Below are 24,316 nucleotides of genomic sequence, written 5' to 3'. Positions count from 1 at the left end.
ATACCAGGCAACATCCTGGTAAACCTCCTCTGCACCCTCTCCAAATACCATTCTGGGAAATTTTCAGTCGGCAGCCTGCCTTCCAAATTTTGTGACTCTCTCCTTGTTTTGAGCACCAGAATTTCTGACCAATTTTTTTTTACATCTACTGAAGGTGGCGATGGGTTTTGGTTCTAGCTGGTTTGAGATGCCCAGTACCTTCTCCAAGAGACCGTCCTTTGGACCAGAGGGAATAGTGAGGCTTGTGTTATGGGGCAGGGATCTGGAAAGTCAGGCCTCCTCACATCCCCACCCAACCCTGTTTGGGAATTACTGTCCGTTCCTGGTAAAATTCCCTCAGACAAGGAAGAGGCTGCCGTTGGCACTGTGGGGACTGCCACAGAATTGGGGTCAAAGGACACTGTAGTTTTCTCAACAGGAACTGAACCCTGCCCAGAGAAGAGGGAGGAGAGGCTACTGTCATTGTCATAGAATCATAGAAACCCTACAACGCAGAAAGAGGCCACTCAGCCCATTGAGTCTGCACTGAACACATAAGAACATAAGAAATAGGAGCAGGAGTAGGCCATCTAGCCCTTCGAGCCTGCCCCGCCATTCAATAAGATCATGGCTGATCTGTCGTGGCTCAGTTCCACATTCCCGCCCTCTCCCCATAACCCTTAATCCCCTCTCTTATCAAAAACCCATCAACCCGCGTCTTAAAAATATTTAGCGAGGCAGCCTCCACCACTTCAATGGGCAGAGAATTCCAGAGATTCACCACCCTTTGAGTGAAGAAGTTCCTCCTCAACTCCGTTCTAAACCGCCCCCCCTTTATCTTGAGGCTGTGCCCCCTAGTCCTACTGTCCTTTCTGAGTGGGAAGAGCCTCTCCACCTCTATCCTATTCATCATCTTATACGTCTCAATGAGATCTCCCCTCATTCTTCTAAACTCTAACGAGTACAAGCCTAGTTTATTCAGCCTCTCCTCATAGCTCAAACCCCTCAACTCCGGTATCAGCCTAGTAAACCTCCTCTGCACTCCCTCCAAGGCCAAAATATCCTTGCGTAAGTGCAGCGACCAAAACTGCACACAGTACTCCAGCTGCGGCCTCACCAATGCCCTATACAGCTGCAGCAAGACCTCCCTACTTTTATATTCAATCCCCCTCGCTATGAAGGCCAGCATCCCATTCGCCTTCCTGACCACCTGCTGCACCTGCAGGCTGGGTTTTTGCGACTCATGCACAAGGACCCCGAGGTCCCTCTGCACCGTCGCCTGCTGCAGTTTTTCGCCACGTAAGTAATAGTCCTTCCTACCATTATTCCTACCAAAGTGGACCACCTCGCACTTGCCAACATTAAATTCCATTTGCCATTTCCTGGCCCATTCGCCCAGCCTATCTAGATCCTTCTGCAGACTCTCCACACCCTCCGCACAGTTTGCCTTTCCTCCAATCTTGGTGTCATCAGCAAATTTCGACACCCTGCACTCGGTTCCCTCCTCCAGATCATCTATATAAATGGTAAAAAGCTGAGGCCCCAGCACCGACCCCTGGGGCACTCCACTAGTCACCAACCGCCAATCCGAATAGCACCCATTGACCCCCACTCTCTGCCTCCTATTTGACAACCAGTCCTCTATCCACGCTAACACCCTACCCCCAACTCCATGTCCCCTGACCTTCTGCAATAACCTCTTGTGAGGTACCTTGTCAAACGCCTTCTGAAAATCAAGAAAGACCACATCCACCGGCTCTCCTCTATCCACCGCCCTAGACACATCCCACAATCCCATCCAGGCCCTACCCCCATATCCCTACATATTATACCCACTAATCCCTCTAACCTACACATCCCTGGACTCTAAGGGACAATTTCTTAGCATGGCCAATCAACCTAACCCACACATCTTTGGACTGTGGGAGTAAACCCACGCAGACACGAGGAGAATGTGCAAACTCCACGCAGACAGTGACCCCGAGCCGGGAATCGAACCCAGGACCCTGGAGCTGTGAAGCAGCAGTGCTAACCCACTGTGCTACAGTGCCGCCCTCTATCTGGGCTGATACTGGTGCATCCTGAAGCTTCCTGCCATCTTCAGCAGGACTCTGGGAAGCATCCTGCGTTTGTATCATTTCCGTTGCAGGAATGCTGGAGATTGGCTTTTCTTTTGGGGAGTGGGAGGTGGTTGTATTAAGCAGTGCGCAGAGCTGCAGAGAATTCATGTTCAAATTCTGTCACCCTCTAATTCAACCTTCCGCTAAATTCAGGCAGTATTAGGAGCTGGGCTCGAGAGACAGAGGTGTGAGCTGATCTAATTTGATTGATTAGTGTCGCATGTATTAAAACAGTGAAAAATATTGTCTCTTGCACGCTATACAGATAAAACGTACCGTTCATAGAGAAGGAAATGAGAGAGTGAAGAATGCAGTGTTACAGTCATAGCGAGGGTGTAGAGAAAGATCAACTTAATGTGAGGTAGGTCCATTCAAAAGTCTGACAGCAGCAGGGAAGAAGCTGTTCTTGAGTCGGTTGGTACATGACCTCAGACTTTTGTACCTTTTTCCCAGAGGAAGAAGCTGGAAGAGAGAATGTCTGGGGTATGTGGGGTCCTTAATTATACTGGCTGCTTTGCCAAGGCAGCAGGAAGTGTAGACAGAGTCAATGGATGGGAGGCTGGTTTGCGTGATGGATTGGGCTACGTTCACGATCTTTTGTAGTTCCTTGCAGTCTTGGGCAGAGCAGGAGCCCAGACCAAGCTGTGATACAACCAGAAAGAATACTTTCTATGGTGCATCTGTACAAGTTGGTGAGAGTCATAGCTGATATGTCAAACTTCTGAGAAAGTAGAGGCATTAGTAGGCTTTTTTAACTATAGTGTCAGCATGGGGGGACCAGGACAAGTTGGCAACCTGGACATCTAAAAACTTGAAGCTCTCGATACTTTCCACTTCATCCCCATTGATGTAGACAGGGGCATGTTCTCCTTTATGCTTCCTGAAGCTGATGACAATCTCCTTGTTTTGTTAACATTGAGGGAGAGATTATTGTTGCTGCACCAGTTCACCAGATCCTCTGTCTCATTCCTGTACTCTGTCTCGTCATTGTTTGAGATCCAACCCAGTACGGTGGTATCATCAGCAAACTTGAAAATTGAATTGGAGGGGAATTTGGCCGCACAGTCATAGGTGTATAAGGAGTGAGGGGGCTGAGAACACAGCCCTGTGGGGCACCGGTGTTGAACATAAGAACATAAGAAATAGGAGCAGGAGTAGGCCATCTAGCCCTTCGAGCCTGCCCCGCCATTCAGTAAGATCATGGCTGATCTGTCGTGGCTCAGTTCCACATTCCTGCCCTCTGTTCCTCAGGGAGTAATGGAAGCTGGGTCATTGAATGTATACAAAGCTTGAATGAAGCAGATTTTTGATTGACGAGCGTTAAGGGGAAAGGCAGACAGGAAAGTGGGGCTTAGACTCCAATTGGATCATTCATGAATGTACTAAATAGCACACTCCTAATTCACTACAGCACAAACAGGCCCTTCGGCCCACAAGTTGCACCGATCATATCCCTACTTACCAGGCCTATCTATAACCCCCAATCCCATTAGATCCCATATACTCATCCAGAAGCCTCTTAAAAGACCCCAGCGAGTTCGCCTCTACTACCACTGACGGCAGCTGATTCCATTCACTCACCACCCTCTGAGTGAAAAACTTACCCCTAACATCTCGTCATGGTAGCTCAGTGGGTTAGCACTGCTGCTCCACAGCTCCAGGGACCTGGGTTCGATTCCCGGCTCGGGTCACTGTCTGTGTGTGGAGTTTGCACATTCTCCTCGTGTCTGCGTGGGTTTGCTCCAGTTTCCTCCCACAGTCCAAAGATGTGCGGGTTAGGTTGATTGGCCGTGCTAAGAAATTGCCTCTTAGTGTCCAGGGATGTGTAGGTTAGAGGGATTAGCGGGTAAATGTATGGGGGGTAGGGCCTGGGTGGGATTGTGTGGAGTTTGCACATTCTCCTCGTGTCTGCATGGGTTTCCTCCGGGTGCTCCGGTTTCCTCCCACAGTCCAAAGATGTGCAGGTTAGGTTGATTGGCCATGCTAAGAAATTGCCCCTTAGTGTCCAGGGATGAGTAGGTTAGAGGGATTAGTGGGTATGATATAGAACATAGAACATTACAGCACAGAACAGGCCCTTTGGCCCACGATGTTGCGCTGACCAGTTAAAAAACAATGACCCTCTAACCTAAATCAATCCCTTTTCATCCATAAACCTATCCACGGATCTCTTAAATGCCCCCAAACTAGGCGTTTATGTAGGGATATTGGGGTGGGATTGTGTTTGGTGCAGATTCGATGGGCTGAAGGGCCTCTTTCTGCACTGTAGGGTTCTATGTTCTATCTCCTCTGTACCTGTTCCCCAGCACCTTAAACCTGTGTCCTCTCGTAGCGACCATTTCAGCCCTGGGAAATAGCCTCCAAGAATCCACCCTATCTATACCTCAATCTATATGATCGTAGAACCATCATATGATGTTATGATTGAACACTTCCTCTTGGATTTACAGCTGCGATAGTTTCTGCCTGCAAGTGTACTGATATTGCGAATAAAATTCTGAAGAATTAGAGAGGAAGTTAAAGGAAATACTCGCACTTATTTAGCTCACATCTTTCACAACCTCGAGCTGTCCCAAAGCATTTTGTGGCCATTTAAGCAACTTTGTGTAGTTGCAGTCGGAATATGGGAAAAATGGCAGTGAATTAGTTCAGAGTGAAGTGGAGAAAATCTTAAACATGGGTGTACCTAACACACACACACAATGGTGACCTGAGAAAAGGGACATTAATCTGGCACTGATTTTAGTGCAGACAGCTATTTGAAATTAAAACATCAGAAATAGGAGCAGGAGTCGGCCATCTAGCCCCTCGAGCCTGCCCCGCCATTCAATAAGATCATGGCTGATCTGAAGTGGATCAGTTCCACTTTCCCGCTTTCTCCCCTTAATTCCCCTGTCTATCAGAAACCTATCTACCCGTGACTTAAATATATTCAGCGAGGCAGCCTCCACCACTTCAACGGGCAGAGAATTCCAGAGATTCACCACCCTTTGAGTGAAGAAGTTCCTCCTCAACTCCGATCTAAACTGCACCCCCCCTTATCTTGAGGCTGTGCCCTCTAGTCCTGCTATCCTTTCTAAGCGGGAAGAATCTCTCTACCTCTACCCTATACATCCCCTTCATTATCTATAAGATCCCCCCTCATCCTTCTAAACTCCAACGAGTACAGACCCAGTCTATTTAGTCTCTCTTCATAGTCCAACCCCCTCATCTCCGATATCAGCCTAGTGAACCTCCTCTGCACTCCCTCCAAGGCCAAAATATCCTTGCGTAAGTGCGGCGACCAAAACTGCACACAGTACTCCAGCTGCGGCCTCACCAGTGCCCTGTACAGTTGCAGCAAGACCTCCCTACTTTTATATTCTATCCCCCTCGCTATAAAGGCCAGCATCCCATTCGCCTTCTTGATCACAGACAGCTATTTAAAGTTAAACATGCAGGAAACAGATACTGCAGGAAGCTGGTAAGAGCTTGAGGCTCTTTAAAGATAAGGTCAGACTCAGAACCATAGAAACCCTACAGTGCAGAAAAAGGCCATTCAGCCCATCGAGTCTGCACCGAACACAATCCCACCCAGGCCCTACCCCCATATCCCTACATATTATACCCACTAATCCCTCTAACCTACACATCCCTGGACACTAAGGGGCAATTTCTTAGCACGGCCAATCAACCTAACCCACACATCTTTGGACTGTGGGAGGAAACCCACGCAGACACGAGGAGAATGTGCAAACTCCACACAGACAGTGACCCGAGCCGGGAATCGAACCCAGGTCCCTGGAGCTGTGAAGCAGCAGTGCTAACCCACTGTGCTACTGTGCCACCCCTAACAGGACAATAAGGTCTGATAGAGATTAGCCATAAATGGGAACAGGAATACTTAAATGCAAGAAAACCGATTACTGTATGTATAGATCGAAACTAAGTCATTGATAGTCACTGATAGAGGAAATGTATCCATTCTATGAAACAATGCAATGTTAAATGCCAGTGCCTGTATATGCCTGACTGTAACGATGTGTTAACTATCGATCGTACTCCACTATAACGATGTGTTAAATGGCTAATGTCCGGATTATCCATTGTCTGAAAAGTATAAAAATGAACCACTCCTATCGTATTATTGAGAATGTAGCGGCCAAACACTGCCAAGTGCCAGTGGTTCCTTCCCAAAGCTTTGAAATAAATTTGTATTATTGAACCTCCAGTCTGACTCCAGTTTATAATTTTCCCACAACAATAGCAAACTCCCAAAAACAGCAGTAAGAAAAGATAATCTGTTCAGTGATGAAGGATAATAATTGGCCAGGATATATTAGCCTTTATAGCGAGGAGGATAGAATATAAAAGCAGGGAGGTCTTGCTGCGGCTGTACAGGGCACTGGAGAGGCCGCAGCTGGAGTACTGTGTGCAGTTTTGGTCGCCGCACTTACGCAAGGATATTTTGGCCTTGGAGGGAATGCAGAGGAGGTTCACTAGGCTGATACCGGAGATGAGGGGGTTGGACTGTGAAGAGAGACTAAATAGACTGGGTCTGTACTTGTTGGAGTTTAGAAGGATGAGGGGGGATCTTATTGAGACGTATAAGATAATGAAAGGGATGGATAGGGTAGAGGTAGAGAGATTCTTCCCGCTTAGAAAGGACAGCAGGACTAGGGGGCACAGCCTCAAGATAAGGGGGGGTCAGTTTAGATCAGAGTTGAGGAGGAACTTCTTCACTCAAAGGGTGGTGAATCTCTGGAATTCTCTGCCTGTTGAAGTGGTGGAGGCTGCCTCGCTGAATATATTTAAGTCACGGGTAGATAGGTTTCTGATAGACAAGGGAATTAAGGGGAGAAAGCGGGAAAGTGGAACTGATCCACTTCAGATCAGCCATGATCTTATTGAATGGCGGGGCAGGCTCGAGGGGCTAGATGGCCGACTCCTGCTCCTATTTCTTATGTTTTTATTCCCTCCTATTCTTCGAAGAGTGCTGTGGGATCTTTCACAACCACGCGAAAGGGCACAATACAGCATGAATTTAACATCTTGTCTGAAAGGTAGCATCTCCAACAATGCAGCACTCCCTCAGCACTTTCACAAAGCATTGAACTCGATCTTTGTTCATTGTTCGTGTTTTTTGAGCCTATGAACTTTGGACTCAGAGGCAAGCTACATTCTCCGTCTCCTGGATGTCAACGTACCAATCCTATACCAAATTGGTGAAACAATCGTATTTATTTTTTAATTGAAGATGGAACTATTTCGGGATAAAGTTCATGTGGAGGCTAAGGATAATATCATCTCCAACACTATTGTTTGCAGACTGACTTGGGGACATTCTATCAATGTGCTAATTCCAGATATATCCCCTCTTACGCATGTGTCACCATATCACAACATTCCTCTTAGTTTTTTATTCATTTGTGGGATATGCGTTTCACTGGCCAGCCAACCTGGGTTTGCAAAACCTCACTTACTGTACCGTCTGGAGACAATACACATCTCTTTAACCTGTGATCAGTACTCCTTCCACTCACATTGTCGGCCACTTTAAGACTTGAATAGCAGGTTAGGTGTAAAGATTGGCATTCTAATCAGTAATCTCTAAACTGTCTGTGCTTTATATGCTCTGTCTGAGGCCAGAACTCTCCATTCACCTGATGAAAGGCAAACCCCGAAAGCTTGTGAGCTTTGCCACTTTGTATGCTTTTTCTTTTGGGTTTAATGCTGTCCTTGACTTCGCTTGGTTTAAGTCCAACCGATTTATTTGATAGTTATTTGTCAGGTGCATGAAGAGTCCAGAACTCTTCTTCACCTGATGAAGAGGGGAACCTCGAAAGCTTGTGAGTTTACTATCAAATAAATCGGTTGGACTTAAACCTGGTGCTGTCAGACTTCTTAGTGTGTTTACCCCAGTCCAACTCCGGCATCTCCACATCCTGTTCCACAATGTCGTTAGGGAGGGAATTCCAGGATTTTGACACGATGACAGTGAAGGAGCAGCGATACGTTTCCAAGTCAGGATGGTGAGAGGCTTGGAGGGGAACCCGGAGGTGGTGGTGTTCCCACGTATCTGCTGCCCTTGTCCTTCTGGATGGAAGTGGTCGTAGGTTTGGAAGGTGCTGTCTGAGGATCTTTGGTGAATTGCTGCAGTGCATCTTGTAGATGGTACACACTGCTGTAACTGAGTGTAGGATGAATGACACCATATCTACAAACAATCAAGCGAGCAGCTTTGTCCTGACTGGTGTCAGGCTTCTTGAGTGTTGTTCGAGCTCTACCCACCCAGACAAGAGAGGAGAGATGGCAGATGGAGTTTAATCCAGACAAATGTGAGGGAATGCATTTTGGAAGGTCTAATACAGATAGGAAATATACAGTAAATGGCAGAACCCTTAGGAGTATTGATAGGCAGAGGGATCTGGGCGTACAGGTACACAGGGCACTGAAAGTGGCAACGCAGGTGGAGAAGGTAGTCAAGAAGGCATACGGCATGCTTGCCTTCATTGGCCAGGGCACTGAGTTTAAAAATTGGCAAGTCATGTTGCAGCTTTATAGAACCTTAGTTAGGCCGCACTTGGAATATAGCGTTCTATTCTGGTCACCACACTACCAGAAGGATGTGGAGGCTTTGGAGAGGGTACAGAAAAGATTTACCAGGATGTTGCCTGGTATAGAGGGCGTTAGCTATGATGAGAGATTGGAGAAACTTGGTTTGTTCTCACTGGAGTGACGGAGGTTGAGGGGAGACCTGATAGAAGTCTACGAGATTACGAGAGACAGAGTGATTAGTCAGAAGCTTTTTCCCAGGGTGGAAGAGTCAATTACGCGGGGGGGCACAGGTTTAAGGTGCGAGGGGCAAGGTTAAAGAGATGTACGAGGCAGATTCTTTACACAGAGGGTGGTAGGTGCCTGGAACTTGTTGCTGGGGGAGGTAGTGGAAGTGGATACGGTAGTGACTATTAAGGGGCATCTTGACAAATACATGAATAAGAACATAAGAAATAGGAGCAGGAGTCGGCCATCTAGCCCTTCGAGCCTGCCCCGCCATTCAATAAGATCATGGCTGATCTGTCGTGGCTCAGTTCCACATTCCCGCCCTCTCCCCATAACCCTTAATCCCCTCGTTTATCAAAAACCCATCAACCCGCGTCTTAAAAATATTTAGCGAGGCAGCCTCCACCACTTCAACGGGCAGAGAATTCCAGAGATTCACCACCCTTTGAGTGAAGAAGTTCCTCCTCAACTCCGTTCTAAACCGCCCCCCCTTTATCTTGAGGCTGTGCCCTCTAGTCCTACTGTCCTTTCTGAGCGGGAAGAGTCTCTCCACCTCTATCCTATCCATCCCATTCATCATCTTATACGTCTCAATGAGATCTCCCCTCATTCTTCTAAACTCTAACGAGTACAAGCCTAATTTATTCAGCCTCTCCTCATAGCTCAACCCCCTCAACTCCGGCATCAGCCTAGTAAACCTCCTCTGCACTCCCTCCAAGGCCAAAATATCCTTGCGTAAGTACGGTGACCAAAACTGCACACAGTACTCCAGCTGTGGCCTCACCAATGCCCTATACAGCTGCAGCAAGACCTCCCTACTTTTATATTCAATCCCCCTCGCTATGAAGGCCAGCATCCCATTCGCCTTCCTGACCACCTGCAGGCTGGGTTTTTGTGACTCATGCACAAGGACCCCGAGGTCCCTCTGATGTTACAGTCATGTTTCATTATTCTGGTAATGATACTCATACAACAATAATTGCCTATAACAACCTGAAATAATCCAATCAACAGTACTAAAACGAACTCCCAATGACTATGGCTTTATAAATGTCTATTGGACGGCCTGAGGTCATGGTTGGAGAGCTCAGAAATTCCTTCCATGAAAGCAATGTGCTCAATATCTTACACCCACCTCTTACACTTCCGTACTTCCAAACTTGCCATTAAGTTAGTAGAGTACACTTCGCTCTCTCCCCAGGCCTCATCTGTCAATGATCCTTCACCCATACCCTTCTGTACAATCCGCCCTACGAGAACCTTCCCATTTAGCACAACGGTGTGAACCCTTGCCAGGTGACCACATCTCCTGTGGTCTCGCCTTGCCACATCTTATCTCCGAAATCGGAACATCTCATTTCTTGTGTTTTCTTTACAGAAGACATCCCACAGAAGGAAGAGTCGTTCGTATCCCAACACCGCAGGAAGAAGTTCCGGAAATGCTTGGAAGAATGACCAGTGGGGAGAGAGGAAAACTGCTGCATCCTTGAGGTTTGTGAGTTCCTGCCCATCACTTGCTAACAGTCTGGTGTGTACTGACACCGTAGGCCATTGAGCCCATGGTGTCACTGCTTGCTCATTCCAACAATCCAGTAGGATTATTGATCCTTTTACTCTGCGTTCTTAGCCTGCTCCTTTCCATCCACTCTTCTGTTGAGATAATGTTCTCTATCTCAAGCACTCCCTGCATCGCTTCATAAAGACATTTCTTGTCACTCTCTCTTTGCTCACTGCGACCGTTTAAAAATGATCACCCTTACTTTTCCCCAATTAATCTTCCTGTATTAGAACCATAGAACATTACAGCTCAGAAACAGGCCTTTTGGCCCCTGTGCCAAACCATTTTTTGCCTCGTCCCACTGACCTGCACTTGAACCATATCCCTCCACACCGCTCTCATCCATGAACCCGTCCAAGCTTTTCTTAAATGTTAAAAGTGACCCCCTATTTATCTGGCAGCTCATTCCACACTCCCACCACTCTCTGTGTGAAGAAGCCCCCCTAATATTCCCTTTAAACTTTTCCCCTTAACCCATGCCCTCTGGGTTTTTTTCTCTCCCCTAGCCTCAGTGGAAAAAGCCCTGCTTGCATTCACTCTATCTATACCCATCTCACCTTATGCACCTCTATCAAATCTCCCCTCATTCTCCAGGGAATAAAGTCCTAACCTATTCAATCTCTCTCTGTAACTCAGCTTCTCAAGTCCCGGAAACATCCTTCTCTGCACTCTTTCAACCTTATTTATATCCTTCCTGTAACTAAGTGACCAAAACTGTACACAATACTCTAAATTCAGCCTCACCAATGCCTTATACAACTCACCATAACATTCCAACTTTTATACTCGATACTCCAGTTTATAAAGGCCAAATTTTAATTCATCGAATTAAAACCTCAACTCATTTTATAAAAAAAAACTCACTTAAATCTCCACTTCTGTGATAATATTTCCAGTATCTCGAGCTTATACAGCTGATAATTTTTTAATCCTGATATCATCCTGGTGAAAGTGCATTGCACATTCTCTGTGGCTTTGACATTATGAGGAAATGCTGAGGGACTTGAGGTTATTTTCGTTAGAGAGAAGAAGGTTGAGAGGTGACCTAATTGAGGCATACAAGATGATCAGGTCTTGCTGCAGCTGTATAGGGCATTGGTGAGGCCGCAGCTGGAGTACTGTGTGCAGTTTTGGTCGCCGCACCTGCGCAAGGATATATTGGCCTTGGAGGGAGTGCAGAGGAGGTTTACTAGGCTGATACCGGAGATGAGGGGGTTGGACTATGAAGAGAGACTAAATAGACTGGGTCTGTACTCGTTGAAGTTTAGAAGGATGAGGGGGGATCTTATAGAGACGTATAAGATAATGAAAGGGATAGATAGGGTAGAGGTAGAGAGATTCTTCCTGCTTAGAAAGGACAGTAGGACTAGAGGGCACAGCCTCAAGATAAGTGGGGGCAGTTTAGATCAGAGTTGAGAGGAACTTCTTCACTCAAAGGGTGGTGAATCTCTGGAATTCTCTGCCCGTTGAAGTGGTGGAGGCTGCCTCGCTAAATATATTTAAGTCACGGGTAGATAGGTTTCTGATAGACAGGGGAATTAAGGGGAGAAAGCGGGAAAGTGGAACTGATCCACTTCAGATCAGCCACGATCTTATTGAATGGCGGGGCAGGCTCGAAGGGCTAGATGGCCTACTCCTGCTCCTATTTCTTATGTTCTTGTGTTCTTATGTAGAGGGTTAGATAGGGTGGACAGTGAGAGCCTTTTTCCTCGGATGGTGATGGCTAACACAAGGGGACATAGCTTTAAATTAAGGGGTGGTAATTATAGGACGGATATCAGAGGTAGGTTCTTTACTCAGAGGGTAGTAAGGGTGTGGAATGCCCTGCCTGCAGCAGTTGTGGACTCGCCAACTTTAAGGGCGTTCAAATGGTCAGTGGATAGGCATATGGATAACATTGGAATAGTTTAGGTTAGAGGGTCATTAGATTGGTTCCACTGGTCGGCGCAACATCGAGGGCCTGTACTGCGCTGGAATGTTCGATGTTCTATCGCAGTGTTAACCTCCTCAAAAAGGCCACAGATGCTGTGCATCGGCTGACCTCTGAGATAGTGAATGGTGGGGTAAATAAAGGTACAGATTTGAGGGACTGAATGGCGTCCTTCTCCTTTAACATTGTAATGGATATTTCCTCCCTGCTGTATTCCTATTATTGTAATCCTATTGTTTATAATCTTACTAAAAAGTGAATTTTAACTGCAGTAGTTAAAGAGCATGGAGAAATATCAATATTCTTTATACGAAAGACTGGGTGGATAAATGGAATTTAATGTTGGCAAGTGCGAGGTGGTCCACTTTGGTAGGAAGAATGGTAGGAAGGATTATTACTTACGTGGCGAAAAACTGCAGCAGGCGACGGTGCAGAGGGACCTCGGGGTCCTTGTGCATGAGTCGCAAAAACCCAGCTTGCAGGTGCAGCAGGTGGTCAGGAAGGCGAATGGGATGCTGGCCTTCATAGCGAGGGGGATTGAATATAAAAGTAGGGAGGTCTTGCTGCAGCTGTATAGGGCATTGGTGAGGCCGCAGCTGGAGTACTGTGTGCAGTTTTGGGCGCCGTACTTACGCAAGGATATTTTGGCCTTGGAGGGAGTGCAGAGGAGGTTTACTAGGCTGATACCGGAGTTGAGGGGGTTGAGCTATGAGGAGAGGCTGAATAAACTAGGCTTGTACTCGTTAGAGTTTAGAAGAATGAGGGGAGATCTCATTGAGACGTATAAGATGATGAATGGGATGGATAGGATAGAGGTGGAGAGACTCTTCCCGCTCAGAAAGGACAGCAGGACTAGGGGGCACAGCCTCAAGATAAAGGGGGCGCGGTTTAGAACGGAGTTGAGGCGGAACTTCTTCACTCAAAGGGTGGTGAATCTCTGGAATTCTCTGCCCGTTGAAGTGGTGGAGGCTACCTCGCTAAATATTTTTAAGACACGGGTTGATGGGTTTTTGATAAGAGAGGGGATTAAGGGTTATGGGGAGAGGGCGGGAATGTGGAACTGAGCCACGACAGATCAGCCATGATCTTATTGAATGGCGGGGCAGGCTCGAAGGGCTAGATGGCCTACTCCTGCTCCTATTTCTTATGTTCTTATGCTCTTATTATAACAGGAGTGTGTGGAGCTGTCTCCCTTCCTTTGAACGTGATGGAAAATGTTGTCTACCTGTGTCAGTTCTTTGAGACTCTCCAGGGTTTTTTTTTACTGAGCCCTAACCATCTATTTACGTTGACACTGTCCACATTTTGGATCTGTTTCTGTGTAATCCTCCACTGCAGCACATTTAACAGAATGTAACCTCCCTATAACCGGCATCTCAGTGCCTTACTGGGCTCTGTGCTTGCAACAACTCATTCCTGCTACTTTGGGATGTCTGGTGAATATCCTGGTGATTCTGATTTATTGCTGTAAGTGCTGTGTGTGGTGGAGAAGTTACAGCTAAACTAGTCCTGTTACATCAGCTGACGAGAGTACATAGAACATTACAGTGCAGAACAGGCCCTTCGGCCCTCGATGTTGCGCTAATCTAAACCCACTAATCTAAACCAATCCCTTTTCGTCCATAAACCTATCCATAGATCTCTTAAACGCCCCCAAACTAGGCGCATTTACAACTGCAGCAGCAGTACAAAGCGGACCATTGACTGGAATTACCTTTTACAACACTGCATCTGAATGTTCGGTGTTAACAGCTGATGGGAGGCTGAATGCTGTGTTCCTATTGAAACTGAGTCTGCACACACTCGAAATTGGGCCTCGATTTATTGCCTACCTGCTGGGTGTCCCAAAGCTGCTCCTTGCTACTGAACAGGATCCCAATTCTGAGCCACTGTAGCAGCGACCATTCGGTAGGTGCCAGTGGAGGGAACATTTTTGTGGGGGGGGTATAGGGATAGTGAGGGGGAAGGAAACTCTCGAGACCAGTGAGGCCAGTACTGATGATGGGATTTCCATTCCGTTATTGAAACACTGAGGGTGATAATTAAAGCTCCTTGAACAGGGATTGAGTTTAGGAGTCGGGAGGTAATGCTGCAACTTTATAAGACCCTTGTCAGACCCCACTTGGAGTACTGTGCGCAGTTCTGGTCGCCTCATTACAGGAAGGATGTGGAAGCTATTGAGAGGGTGCAGAGGAGATTTACAAGGATGTTGCCTGGATTGGGAGGCATGCCTTATGAAGATAGGTTGAGGGAGCTGGGACTCTTCTCCCTGGAGAGACGAAAGTTGAGAGGTGACCTGATAGAGGTTTATAAGATGTTGAGAGGAATAGATAGGGTGGATTCTCAGAGGCTATTTCCCAGGGCTGAAATGGTCGCTACGAGAGGACACAGGTTTAAGGTGCGGGGAGGAAAGTACAGAAGTGATGTTAGAACATAGAACACTACAGCACAAACAGGCCCTTCGGCCCACGAGTTGTGCCGATCACATCAACACCTACCAATCTATAGACCTATCTATAACCCTCAATCTCATTAAACCCCATATACTCATCCAGAAGTCTTTTAAAAGACCCCAGCGAGTTCGCCTCCACCACCACTGACGGCAGCCGATTCCATTCACTCACCACCCTCTGAGTGAAAAACTTACCCCTAACATCACTTCTGAACTTCCCTCCCCGCACCTTAAATCTGTGTCCTCTCGTAGCGACCATTTCAACCCGGGGAAATAGCCTCTGAGAGTCCACCCTATCTATTCCTCTCAACATTTTATAAACTTCTATCAGGTTGCCTCTCAACCTTCGTCTCTCCAGGGAAAAGAGTCCCAGCTCCCTCAACCTAACTTCATAAGGCATGCCTCCCAATCCAGGCAACATCCTTGTAAATCTCCTCTGTACCCTTTCAATAGCTTCTACATCTTTCCTGTAGTGAGGCGACCAGAACTGCTCACAATACTCTAAATGAGGCCTGACAAGGGTCTTATAAAGGGGTAAGTTTTTCGCTCAGAGGGTGGTGAGTGAGTGGAATCGGCTGCCGTTGGTGGTGGTGGAGGCGAACTCACTTTTAAAAGACTTCTGGATGAGTACATGAGATCTAATGGGATTGGGAGTTCCAGATAGTTCTATGGCTTGGTAGGTGTTGATGTGATTGGTGCAACTTGTGGGCCGAAGGGCCTGTTTGTGCTGTAGTGTTCTATGTTCTATTAGGATACATGTGAGCCCCCTTTCAAAAGTAACCAACCTGGCACTAGACAGTATAATGTTTGCACGTGGCAACAAACAGGCACAAGGATACCAAGGGAGCGAATGTTTGGTTGAGACGTGGGCCCTGCTCACCTCACCTTTCACATAGCTTTAAATTAAGGGGTGCTAATTATAGGACGGATGTCAGAGGTAGGTTCTTTACTCAGAGGGTGTGGAATGCCCTGCCTGCAGCAGTTGTGGACTCGCCAACTTTAAGGGCGTTCAAATGGTCAGTGGATATGGATAACATTGGAATAGTTTAGGTTAGAGGGTCATTAGATTGGTTCCACTGGTCGGCGCAACATCGAGGGCCGAAGGGCCTGTACTGTAATGTTCTATTTACCAGTATAACAGGGGAACACCTCTGGAGTGTGGAGCACATTCTCTGTCTGCCATATTGGTTTGCACCTTAACAACAGGATGGTGCTGAATTTCACAGATTCCAGTAGAGGCCTTGAGGCATTGAAAAGCCACAAACTCTTGACTTGTCGAGTCTGATGCAGAAGACTTAGTGTTGATGTGATAGATTGAGGGAGCTCGGTCTCTTCTCCCTGGAGAGATGAAGGTTGAGAGGTGACCTGATAGAGGTTTATAAGATGTTGAGAGGAATAGAGAGGGTGGATTCTTGGAGGCTATTTCCCAGGGCTGAAATAGAAGCATAGAACAGTACAGCACAGTACAGGCCCTTTGGCCCTCAATGTTGTGCTGAGCTATGTCCAAACCCAAGATCAAGCTATCCCACTCCCTATCATTCTGGTGTGCTCCATGTGCCTATCCAATAACCGCTTGAAAGTTCCTAAAGTGTCCGACTCCACTATCACAGCAGGCAGCGCATTCCACACCCCAACCACTCTCTGAGTAAAGAATCTACCTCGGATATCCCTCCATGGTCACTACGAGAGGACACAGGTTTAAGGTGCTGGGGAGCAGGTACAGAGGAGATGTCAGGGGTAAGTTTTTCACTCAGAGGGTGGTGAGTGAGTGGAATCGGCTGCCGTTGGTGGTGGTGGAGGCGAACTCGCTGGGGTCTTTTAAGAGACTTCTGGATGAGTACATGGGATCTAATAAGATTGAGGGTAAGCCTTGTAGGTAGGGATACGATCGGCACAACTTGTGGGCCAAAGGGCTGGTTCGTGCTGTAGTTTTTCTGTGTTCTGTAATGAATATTTGAAGGTGATATTCAAGCATTCATTAGTTTGCCCAATCCAATTTGTCCTACTTAGAGCTCTCACTGTGAGTTTGTGGTGTATGCCATCATTCTGACCAGCAGATATAGAACATAGAACATTACAGCACAGTACGGGCCCTTCAGCCCTCGATGTTGTGCCGACCAGTGGAACCAATCTAATGACCCTCTAACCTAAACTATTCCAATGTTATCCATATGCCTATCCACTGACCATTTGAACACCCTTAAAGTTGGCGAGTCCACAACTGCTGCAGGCAGGGCATTCCACACCCTTACTACCCTCTGAGTAAAGAACCTACCTCTGACATCCATCCTATAATTACCACCCCTTAATTTAGAGCTATGTCCCCTCGTGTTAGCCATCACCATCCGAGGAAAAAGGCTCCCACTGTCCACCCTATTCAATCCTCTGATCATCTTGTATGTCTCAATTAGGTCACCTCGTAACCTTCTTCTCTCTAATGAAAATAACCTCAAGTCCCTCAGCCTTTCCTCGTAAGACCTTCCCACCATACCAGGCAACATCCTGGTAAACCTCCTCTGCACCCTTTCCAATGCCTCCACATCTTTCTTATAATGCGGCGACCAGAACTGTACACAATACTCCAAGTGCGGCCGCACCAGAGTTTTGTACAGTTGTAACATGACCTCACGGCTCCGAAATTCAATCCCTCTACCAATAAAAGCTAACACACCTTCTTAACAACCTTATCAACCTGGGTGCCAACTTTCAGGGAGCTATGCACATGTACCCCGAGATCTCTCTGCTCATCGACACTACCAAGAGTCCTTCCATTAGCCCTATATTCTGTACTCCTGTTACTCTTACCAAAGTGAGTTTGGGAAGAAGTAGAGAATATAAAGATTCCCTTGCTGTAATGTTACAGGAAGTCACATTCCCTGCAAACTGAATTTCTGGCTCACTAATTGGAGGGAGGATTCACATCCGATGGGTTTCTGAATTCCACACTGAAAACTCAGCAACCTCATACAGCAAAGAATAAAAACAGCCCGGGAGACAGGCCCTTTGACCCAACGAGCCCACGCTGCCATTTTAACATTACCAGTCCCCCCGCTCCACCCATAACCCTTGTCTATGCTTATGGCCATCCACATTGAGGGGAAACTAATTTAGGGACAATTTATTACCTCCAATCAGCCTAATAGCACATCTTTGGGGTGTGGGAGGAAACCGGAGCACCTGGAGAAAACCCACGCAGACACGGGGAGAATGCGCAAACTCCCCACAGACACCAGCCCAAATCCATGTATCTGCACAGCAAACGGTGATAGTCACTGAGCTGTCGTCTTGCCCAGTATCTGGTCCAGTTTAAGCACACACTAACGACATGAAGCCAATCTCGAACATCCAAGAGCAGCCCAAGTACGACCCATCGCGTGTACGCCCCTCGTTGGACAACAAGGCGGGACCGACTTAAAACCTGTGAATTAAAAGAGAAAAATGTTTGTATCAGTAGCAAGGGATTAGAAGTGAAAATGGGAACTCTGTGTGCAGCAGGGAGATAGAGCACTGTCTATTTATAGCCGCAGAAATCTCTAGAACTGGAAAAGGCGCAGGATTTCGCGATGGTGCCAAGAAACACAGACTTGGCTGATAATATCTGAAACTTGAGGAAAGCTAATTAGTGTCTGGCTTTCAATGCCGCCTCTTCGACCCAGAGTATCTAACCAGTCTCATGTTGATTCAACTTAATTGAATTGTGTTTAATCTGCAATATCTTTGCATTTAAATATTTAAATATCTCATTCATTTGATTGAGATTTTGTCCTCGAGGGGCCACAGACTGGAAAATTAATTGGTCAAATCTCTGGGTGCGCTGGGGTAACTTTTTGTGTGACTCAGTAGCAACGTTTAGAACATAGAACATAGAACATTACAGCGCAGAACAGGCCCTTCGGCCCACGATGTTGCGCCGACCAGTTTTTTTTAAAAAAAACACTGACCCACTAATCTAAACCAATCCCTTTTCGTCCATAAACCTATCCACAGATCTCTTAAACGCCCCCAAACTAGGCGCATCTACAACCGCAGCAGGTTAGTTTAGCAGCAGTTTAGCCTTCCTCTACAACAAAGAGGTCAAAAATATAAAAGCAGGGAGGTCTTGCTGCAACTGTACAGGGCACTGGTGAGGCCGCAGCTGGAGTACTGTGTGCAGTTTTGGTCGCCACACTTGCGCAAGGATATTTTGGCCTTGGAGGGAGTGCAGAGGAGGTTCACTAGGCTGATACCGGAGATGAGGGGGTTGGGCTATGAAGAGAGACTAAATAGTCTGGGTCTGTACTCGTTGGAGTTTAGAAGGATGAGGGGGGATCTTATAGAGACGTATAAGATAATGAAGGGGATGGATAGAACATAAGAACATAAGAAATAGGAGCAGGAGTAGGCCATCTAGCCCTTCGAGCCTGCCCCGCCATTCAATAAGATCATGGCTGATCTGTTGTGGCTCAGTTCCACTTTCCCGCCCTCCCCCCATAACCCTTAATCCCCTCGCTTATCAAAAACCCATCAACCCGCTTCTTAAAAATATTTAGCGAGGCAGCCTCCACCACTTCAACGGGCAGAGAATTCCAGAGATTCACCACCCTTTGAGTGAAGAAGTTCCTCCTCAACTCCGTTCTAAACCACCTCCCCTTTATCTTGAGGCTGTGCCCCCTAGTCCTACTGTCTTTTTTGAGCAGGAAGAGTCTCTCCACCTCTATCCTATCCATCCCATTCATCATCTTATACGTCTCAATGAGATCTCCTCTCATTCTTCTAAACTCTAACGAGTACAAGCCTAGTTTATTCAGCCTCTCCTCATAGCTCAATCCCCTCAACTCCGGTATCAGCCTAGTAAACCTCCTCTGCACTCCCTCCAGGGCCAAAATATCCTTGCGCAGGTGCGGCGCCCAAAACTGCACACAGTACTCCAGCTGCGGCCTCACCAATGCCCTATACAGCTGCAGCAAGACCTCCCTACTTTTATATTCAATCCCCCTCGCTATTGAATATAAAAGTAGGGATAGGGTAGAGGTAGAGAGATTCTTCCCACTTAGAAAGGATAGCAGGACAAGAGGGCACAGCCTCAAGATAAGGGTTGAGATCAGAGTTGAGGAGGAACTTCTTCACTCAAAGGGTGGTGAATCCCTGGAATTCTCTGCCCGTTGAAGTGGTGGAGGCTGCCTCGCTGAATATATTTAAGTCACGGGTAGATAGGTTTCTGATAGACAGGGGAGAAAGCGGGAAAGTGGAACTGATCCACTTCAGATCAGCCATGATCTTATTGAATGGCGGGGCAGGCTCGAAGGGCTAGATGGCCGACTCCTGCTCCTATTTCTTATATTCTTATGTCAAAGCTGAGCTCTGAGGTGACCAGCCAACTTCCCGCAGATCCCCGATTATAGTCAGGCTGCGGTGGCTACTGGGATTCCCTGTTGGACATTTGTCTGAGTATCTCCACTTAGGGGAGGCAGTGGCTGAGTGGCCTTATTGCTAGACTATTAATCCAGAAACTCAGCTAATGTTCCAGGGACCTGGGCAAATCCTGCCGTGGCAGCTGGCGGAATTTGAATTCAATAAAGAATCTGGAATTAAGAATCTACAGAAGACCATGAAACCATTGTCCGAAAAGTCCATCTATTTCACTAATGTTCTCTGGGGAAAGAAATCTGTCCTTAACTGATCTGGTCTGTATGTGACTCCATGCGAGGCATACAAAACGACCAGAGGATTCGATAGGGCGGATAGAGAGAGCCTTTTTCCTCGGATGGTGATGGCTAACACGAGCTCTAAATTAAGGGGTGGTCATTATAGGACGGATATCAGAGGTAGGTTCTTTACTCAGAGGGTGTGGAATGCCCTGCCTGCAGCAGTTGTGGACTCGCCAACTTTAAGGGCGTTCAAATGGTCAGTGGATATGGATAACATTGGAATAGTTTAGGTTGGAGGGTCATTAGATTGGTTCCACTGGTCGGCGCAACATCGAGGGCCGAAGGGCCTGTACTGTAATGTTCTATGTTCTACAACAGTGAATGTTGGCCAGGCAGTGACACCCAGGTCCCACAAATGACTATTGAAAAACAGTATCTCTGTGACTTCAGCCTGACTAACTAATTGGCTTGTTAGAGTACAAAAGAACTACCTGATGAGTCCTAATTGATGGTTAAATCAGGGAGTCTCGTGCTCCCTGTTTAAAGCAGGTGTGTCAGACTCTCAGCCTGCACTCAGCAACTGGAGAGCTGGCTGTGTACAGATGTGAATAAAGTAACTTGGTGACGGGACTTTCGTTTCCATGGAGTTATTACATTCGCCTGTCCCCAGACTCCTCCCCACTGGTCCCACATGTAGGCAGTGGGGGGACTATGAGTATTCCCAGGGTAGGAATGATTAACATGGGGAGATGGGAAAGAGGGGAGCGATACTAATTGGTCAACTTTTTCAGAACCTTGGACAGAATGATGGATTGAATGGCTCCCTTTTGTAGAGTAAGATTCTTTTATTTCTATATTGTATAAGCGCTGATGGCCCCTTTTCTTTCTCGTAAGTGACAATTCTTTGCCTCCTGCTCAGAACGTTGTCTTAAAATGCTTGAGCAGTGGTTATTACAGCACGTTATCAGCCCTGCTTTGCTGGGAATCAAACCGACAGCAACAAGAAGACAGATGCTCAACTTAAAAGAAAGACTTCCGTTTCAACAGAGTGAATAGAAATTCTGGTAATTGGATCGTTTTACGGGCTTCGTGTAGCTTGGACGTTTATCCAATCAAATGAATCCAATTTGATAAACATAAGAAATAGGAGCAGGAGTCGGCCATCTAGCCCTTCGAGCCTGCCCCGCCATTCAATAAGATCATGGCTGATCTGAAGTGGATCAGTTCCACATTCCCCGCTTTCTCCCCTGTCTATCAGAAACCTATCTACCCGTGACTTAAATATATTCAGCGAGGTAGCCTCCACCACTTCAACGGGCAGAGAATTCCAGAGATTCACCACCCTTTGAGTGAAGAAGTTCCTCCTCAACTCCGATCTAAACTGCACCCCCCTTATCTTGAGGCTGTGCCCTCTAGTCCTGTTGTCCTTCCTAAGCGGGAAGAATCTCTCTACCTCTACCCTATCCATCCCCTTCATTATCTTATACGTCTCTATAAGATCCCCCCTCATCCTTCTAAACTCCAACGAGTACAGACCCAGTCTATTTAGTCTCTCTTCATAGTCCAACCCCCTCATCTCCGGTATCAGCCTAGTAAACCTCCTCTGCACTCCCTCCAAGGCCAAAATATCCTTGCGCAGGTGCGGCGGCCAAAACTGCACACAGTACTCCAGCTGCGGCCTCACCAGTGCCCTGTACAGTTGCAGCAAGACCTCCCTACTTTTATATTCAATCCCCCTCGCTATGAAGGCCAACATCCCATTCGCCTTCCTGATCACCTGCTGCACCTGCAGGCTGGGTTTTTGCGACTCATGCACAAGGACGCCCAGGTCCCTCTGCACCGTAGCATGCTGCAGCTTTTCGCCCTTTAAATAGTAATCCCTCCTACTATTATTTCTGGCAAAGTGGATAACCTCACACTTGCTAATATTGTACTCCATCTGCCAGGTCCTTGCCCACTCGCTTAGCCATTCCAGGTCCCTCTGCAGACTTTCCACACCCTCCGCATAATTTGCTTTTCCACTCATCTTCGAGTCATCAGCAAATAAATAAGATCACGTCCCTTTCCCTTAGATTTGATAGTATTCTGCGCAAGATTAAGATGTGTGTTTCTTACTGAAACATTCCATTTCCCCACTCTCTGATTGTGACACTGCATTGTGCTGTTACTGTACAAAGATCTCCTTCTATATCACTGCTCCCTTTACACCAATAACCAGAAAACTAGTGCTTGAACAATAATTTTTCCTATCACAATGGCAATGGACCTCCTGCTATCCCAGGCTGACAGAGAAGACAGGGCTTTTAGAGTCATAGAGGTTCACAGCATGGAAACAGGCCCTTCAGCCCAACTTGTCAATGCTACCCTTTCTTCTAAGCTAATCCCAATTGCCCGCATTTGGCCCATATCCCTCTACCCATTGTACCCATGTAACTATCTAAATGCTTTTCAAATGCTTTTTTGGCGTTTATTGGTAGGGGGATTGAATTTAGGAGTCGCAGCGTCATGTTGCAACTGTACACTACTCTGGTGCGGCCGCACTTGGAGTACTGTGTGCAGTTCTGGTCCCCACATTACAGGAAGGATGTGGAGGCTTTGGAGAGGGTGCAGAGGAGGTTTACCAGGATGTTGCCTGGTATGGAGGGGAGGTCCTATGAGGAGAGACTGAGGGATTTGAGGTTGTTTTTGTTAGAAAGAAGGCGGCTAAGAGGGGATCTTATTGAAACATATAAGATGATTAGAGGTTTAGATAGGGTGGACAGTGATAGCCTTTTTCCTCGGATGGAGAAAGCTAGCACGAGGGGGCATGGCTTTAAATTAAGGGGGGGTAGTTATAGGACGGATGTCAGGAGTAGGTTCTTTACCCAGAGGGTGGTGAGGGATTGGAATGCCCTGCCTGCTGCAGTTGTAAATGCGCCTAGTTTGGGGGCGTTTAAGAGATCCGTGGATAGGTTTATGGATGGAAAGGGATTGGTTTAGGTTAGTGGGCCATTGTTTTTTAACTGGTTGGCGCAACATCGTGGGCCGAAGGGCCTGTTCTGCGCTGTAATGTTCTATATTCTATGTTCTAATAGATAAAATTGTACCCGCCTCTATTACTCCCTCTGGCAGCTCGTTCCAGACACCCTCTGTGTGAAAAAAATTGCCCCTCTGGACACTTCTCCCCTCTCACCTTAAACCTCTGCCCTCTAGTTTTAGACTCCCCTACCTTTGGGAAAAGATATTGACTATCTAGCTGGCCTGTATCCTGGGATTATCCGGGGGTTTATCGGCTTTCAGTCCCATTAGTTCCTCCGGTTCATCGAAACCCCACAATACATGAGATGAAGTTGAAATATCTGTAAACTGGATGGAGCTGAGGCCAAGGGCTTGGTGGACTTTGGAATTTGAACGTTTCTTATTTTTTTAGCCTCCTGCGTAGCTGTGCCTGGCCTTGACTTTTAACCAGGGTGTCTTTACTCGCATCACGGGAAGAGTTTTTGTGTGTTAGCTATGGGGCTTCCAAAGGAACTGTAACACAAGACGCAGGAGGACAGAGATATGCAGCATGAAAGGATGGTGGGCCATATATATATATATATATATATATATCAGGCATTGCTATCCTCTCGTACAGAATTCACGAGTGACGCAGATCTCCAGAAGGAGCTGAGTGTCAGGAGGGTATGCGCCTATAATTTCTGTTCCATTGGCACAGACTTTTGTGATTGTGTTCACAGAAATGGAAATATAGAACACTACAGCACAAACAGGCCCTTCGGCCCACAAGTTGCGCCGATCATATCCATACCTACAAGGTCTATCTATAACCCTCAATCCCGTTAAATCCCATATACTCATCCAGAAGTCTTTTAAAAGTCCCCAGCGAGTTCGCCTCCACCACCACCA

The 24,316-nt window shown here is 46.9% G+C and overlaps 1 protein-coding gene across 2 annotated transcripts in view; it reads left to right on the top strand.

Annotated features, from left to right (window-relative positions):
• Positions 1-24,316, top strand: part of sh2b2 (SH2B adaptor protein 2) — a 159,919-nt gene that overhangs the window by 16,840 nt on the left and 118,763 nt on the right. For both annotated transcript variants that reach the window (XM_080210767.1, XM_080210768.1), the window contains exon 2: positions 10,240-10,352. The gene's annotated coding sequence lies outside the window, so the exon portion shown is untranslated. The remainder of the gene's footprint in view (positions 1-10,239; positions 10,353-24,316) is intronic.

This window comes from Carcharhinus amblyrhynchos, chromosome 23, assembly GCF_965287045.1.
Source record: "Carcharhinus amblyrhynchos chromosome 23, sCarAmb.v2.hapA, whole genome shotgun sequence".
Lineage (NCBI taxonomy): Eukaryota > Metazoa > Chordata > Chondrichthyes > Carcharhiniformes > Carcharhinidae > Carcharhinus > Carcharhinus amblyrhynchos.
This window is presented reverse-complemented; position numbering and strand designations above follow the sequence as displayed.